This window comes from Lactuca serriola, chromosome 4 (genome assembly GCF_051521515.1).
Source record: "Lactuca serriola cultivar US96UC23 chromosome 4, Lser_US96UC23_V15, whole genome shotgun sequence".
Lineage (NCBI taxonomy): Eukaryota > Viridiplantae > Streptophyta > Magnoliopsida > Asterales > Asteraceae > Lactuca > Lactuca serriola.
The window spans coordinates 33,413,671-33,419,081 of record NC_136411.1 but is presented as its reverse complement, the minus strand read 5'-3'; the positions used below and the strand labels follow the sequence as shown (position 1 = coordinate 33,419,081).

Sequence of the window (5,411 nt, the reverse complement as noted above, 5' to 3'; positions counted from 1 at the left end):
TCAAACTGTGGGGGGTGTTAGTATGTCGGGTTAGGGTTTAGATGCCCTTAGAGTTTTGGTATTTTATATATATTCCTATGTAATTATCATTTAATTAATCAACCAAATTATTATCAATCATTGTTAACATTAGAGACTAGAAAAAAAAACAAAAACAAAAATCATTATCCTTAATGTTGGAAAACAATTCAACAACACAAGTTCCCAACTAGGTGTGTTCGTTTAATTTGTTTGTTGTTTCTCATTATTTTATAAGTTTAAAATAATAATATGTTGCCTAGAAAATATTTATATGATATTAAAATCCAAAAAAACAAAAAACCCAACAATTAATACGATTACAAAAATGATCTTAAGGATATATTAATAACAAACGCTTCATTATTTATGAATAAAAAAAATAAAAAAATAAAAAAGAACACCCTCATTTACTAAATTTGTTTTTACTGTAAGACCCTCATTGAGTCATTGTTTATTTTTATTGGTAGCCTTAAATCGGTTTGGACCATCGTGCTAGAAGGCTGGTATCTTTATATAGAATTGGAACCCTGGACAATCAATCTTTGTTACATTTGCTAGGTATGGCTCTCATTTTTTTAAAGCATCGGTCAATGCAAAAGCAATATGATTTGTCGAGGTAATTAAGAGAGCTCAAATGTATTTTCTAGTGGACAAGACACGATGTGTCTTGGGTTGTCATGAAGATTGACAATTTAATAAAAGAATATTGAGCGTCATTTCAATTGAACGAATAAAGAACAATGTCGACACTATTATTGTGTTATTGTCTTACCTGTGATTAACTTGAAGATGCGATGCATGTTACCTTAATAGAAAAGATGAGAGTTCTGTCAAGAGTTTAATTTCCATTAAGGGACACCAAATTGCAAATGAATAAAGTTACATGTTATAGAGTTGTATAAGCAATCAGTCTCCCATATTATTTATGGATGAGCAGATTAGGGCCTACTACTTGCATAAAGTAGCTTTTATATAACACACAGTAACATCCTCCAATTAATCACAACACCAACATACATCATTCCCATTATAACTCATAAGTCATCAATCTTAAAAAGCTACTTTTTTATGAAAATCAAATAATAAACCACTCTTGCTATCGTAAGCAAAAGCCATTATACTTGCTATTTGCTTCATATTGGCCCCTTTTCACCTCCTATAAAACCCCTTCATTCCTCATCCATTCTATCCTCATCCTCTTAATTAACATCATCACCCTGTAAACGTGATATAGCCCATCAATTTATTTGTTCCTTCTTGGGAGAGAGACCGGTTTCATCAATTACACCTATATTCTCTATAAGCACACCACACACACACTCACATAGAGAGAGAGAGAGAGAGAGAGAGAGAGAGAGAGAGAGAGAGAGATATGGAAGGAAATTACTATTTAGCCCCTGAGTATGAAGACCATTCATGTAACTTCTCTACAAACTTCACTTCATTGCAAAACGACAATATGTCATCCTCTCACCAGTTTCTAACAAACTTACCTTATTGTCATCAAACTACTCATCCTCAAGTACCCATTGTGGATTTCTATCCACAGTCTTCATCTCTGAGCTACAATAACTCGAGCACATCAGATGAAGCCGAGGATAACCAGATGAGTATCATCAACGAGAGGAAGCAAAGAAGGATGATATCAAACAGGGAATCAGCTCGAAGGTCGAGGATGAGGAAACAGAAGCAACTGGACGAGCTTTGCACCCAGGTTATGCGACTCAGGAATGAGAACCATGGGCTTATGGACAAGTTGAACCGCTTCTCAGAGACCCATGAACAAGTTATTCAAGAAAATAATAGGCTAAAGAAAGAAACCACGGAACTAAGGCAGTTGCTTAGTGAAGCACAACTTGCTAGAACTTACACTACTCTGAAAGATCTTGATGATGATCAAGAGGTGGTGCTTGTTCCTTCTTGCACCACTGCTCATCTCAGGGCTCAATCATCCAAAAATTCTACAGCTAAAAACTCCTCCAATCTGCTTCATTGATCAGTTAATTCTTCATAAAAGGTGTTCCTAATTAATTATTCTCAAATAAATAATTTCCTTAAACAAATGCAGATCGTTTTCTTTCTTTTGTTTGGTGGTTTATTTGATGTTATTTTTCTATTTGGTGGGAATGCATTGTATAGTGCGTGTTTGACGTAACTAAGCTTCATCATGACCTTTTTTTAAACTATAATTTGAAGAACCCCACTTCAGGTACGGATAGAGAAGCCATTTTTTAAGAACTAATTTTGGAAAAATGTTGGATAATAAAAGTCCCTAAAGCATGTGCATACGAATTCAATAATCTTCGAAAATCTTAATAATAGAACAAGGATTATTCAACATAAAGTATAATAATCTTGGATAATCTTCTTATATGCCTACTAATTATATAACACCAATTCATGCAAAAATATTATACTCTCTCCGTATCATAAAAGAAGACAGAATAAAAAAAACTAGATATATTCTTGTAAAGAATTAACTTTCATTTATTAAATAAATATGGATTCTACACGTCTCTAAAATTAATTACTGATTTTAACATACACACTGAATATATATAATGAGCAATATTGGTGACAAATTACTAAAGCATCCATACAAATTTTACAAAGTAATATATTTAAAATAAAGAACACTACAACTGCGTTGTTTTTTCCAGTGGATTCAGTTCAACTGTAGATTTACAATTTTAACTCGATCCTAATCGTTCTTATTTGTTTCAAACAAGTTTTAAACCTATTAAAGGATCTCATGTTTGTGGAACAATCTATTATATTGATAAAGATATATCTTCTTATATATTTATAATCGTCATGAGTTGCGATCAACTGTTTAATTTCCACATGCCAATCGTCCATGATTATTACATATCTGCAGTGGGATAGAAAAAAGCATCGAGCATTCAAACCATATGTCAAAACCTACAACGCAAGTTATGATTGCAGTGCAATAAATATTATTATTGGTAATTATTCTTTTTCAAACGTCATAGATGATAGCATTAATTAAGTTGCTTGGACTATATGTGGCGAATTTTGTCAAAGTAAATATCAAGTGAGATGGAAATTTTGGTGGAGACAGGGAGCAAGGATCAGTCACATTGAGGAGAGGGTGGGGTGCATGGTAAAGGGCCCATATATGACAAAACCTCTCTTGTATTCACAAAGCAATTAATAGAAACAGACAATGGACAAATTGTGGTGGTAAGTGCTGGCTTTTATTTAGTGCTCATTATAGAATGAAATGGACTACCATAACAAGCAAAACATTTGAAAAAAGAGAGCTCCACTATATATATATTACACTCAAATAAACCTACTGTGCGTGTGGTTGTCCCTTTACTATTTAGGGCATATATGAGATAGATGAATGAGATTTTTGTAAAGAACATCTCCAGGTGTTGTTGTCTGACTTCATAACTCATTGTTTTGGAAAGCATCTTGTGACTTGAAGCTTCATAAAACACTTTTCTAAAAGATCACAATCTGAATTACTTTGAACATTGCCGGTTGGTTGATAGATTATGGTATTTTAGATTGTACAAAAATCGAAACTATCCCTTCAATAGATCTTGTTCTCTTTTTCTCTTTGAGAAAATTTTCCATATAATTTACTTGATTGGTAAAGATTAAAGAAGAGAGTATACCCATATGCATTTAGACAAAAATAATGTAAAAATAATAATGGATGCTCTTATGAACCAGACTTTTTTAGGTTTTGAAGCGACAGTCAAACTCATCAATGACATAATGCAAGTGCATACATACAATTAGACCTGAGATATATAGAGGATTTGTGCTGTATGAGTTAAAATCTACATATGAGAATAGGAGAAACCTACAACTTCTCACAACATGTAACATTATACTTAACCCTGTATCTCCAATATTGGATCTCATTTAAACGTCCAAAACAATGACATACATCATTATTTGTCATACCAGATCGTTAACAAATAAACTTATACATTCTGTTAACCTATCCCTACTATCCATAAAACTATTAGTCATCCCACCACCACTTAATTAATTTATTCAATCTATATTTTATTATATAAAATCAGAAAAAAAATATATTGCATTACTGGCCCATAGAATTCAGTGGGTAATTGAAAATAATTAAAGCATGCATGAAGATGTTGATGTACATGTTTGTTAAGAGGATAGGGATGACGACGACGAAAAAAAAAAAAAAAAAAAAAAAAACGATCCCGAGAGATTTCAAAGAGGGACGGGTTGCTCTTATCGGGTATCATGTTTTTTGTTGGGGTTCGAGGCAAGGAGTGGGGTATGCCTGCCTTGCCTCTATTAAAGTTTATAGAGAAAATAAAAAACCAATATTTTTTAACGAATATAATTCAAGTGTTTTGCCTTTCAATTGAAAAACTATATCCAATGATTTTGTGAAAAGTTTGATTGAGTTGTGACATGTTCTTCTTTTATGTTTTATTATATTAGTTTTCATTTATAATTTGGTAAGGTTGATTAAATAGTCCGATTTTTAATGCTTTAAGTTCTTAGACACAATGAAGAAAAAAAAAACATAAATTTGATTGATTTAGTAAGTCACACATTATTAAAGAAGAATAGTAAAAGAGATATCATGATTAGTTTGGATATAAATGGATCAAAACTACATTGTTTGGAGGGTTCTATAGATAAGCTTAGGTACATGACAGCCACATATTCCCTAAGCTCCTATATATATATATATATATATATATATATATATATATATATATATATATATATATATATATATATATATATATATATATATATATAGGGCCGGTCCAAACGTATATGGGACCCGGGGCGAAAAGAAAAAAAGGACCCATCAAAGACAAACATAATAAAGATTAAAAGAAATATTATTTATTCTTCAGTATAAACGTGTTCAATTATTAATAACAAACAAGTCAAATTGTTTATCTTTTGAGCTAATTTGAGTTTGAACCAACTTTATGTCCTAAAAATCATTTAGATAATAATTTTTTTATATATATACACTACATAATCCATAAATTTTGGGCCCCCTGAAGACGTGGGCCCTGGGCGGTCGCCCGAGTTGCCCACCGTCTGGATCGGCCCTGTATATATATATATATATATATATATATATATATATATATATTAAAATTTAGTCCCTGAAAGACTCTAACACTAAAGTCACGTATCACACTATGCATTCTCTTCCGGCCGACAATCGGAAATTCGAAATTGACAAAATCAAATTTTCGTCTGTGTTTGCTTGTTTGTTTTCATCGAAGTTGAGTAGTCGACCCTTCGCTCGTTGCCTCGTTCGTTTTCCTCTGTGGCACACCAACAATAACAAGCAACGACCAACAACCACCGTTTGGCTAACTAGATGGTTTCTAATTTCATTAAGT

The 5,411-nt window shown here is 32.2% G+C and overlaps 1 pseudogene; it reads left to right on the top strand.

Moving 5' to 3' along the window:
- The first annotated feature begins 1,186 nt into the window (after positions 1 to 1,186).
- On the top strand, positions 1,187 to 2,084 carry LOC145101294 (basic leucine zipper 43 pseudogene; annotated as a pseudogene).
- Positions 2,085 to 5,411: the final 3,327 nt, after the last annotated feature.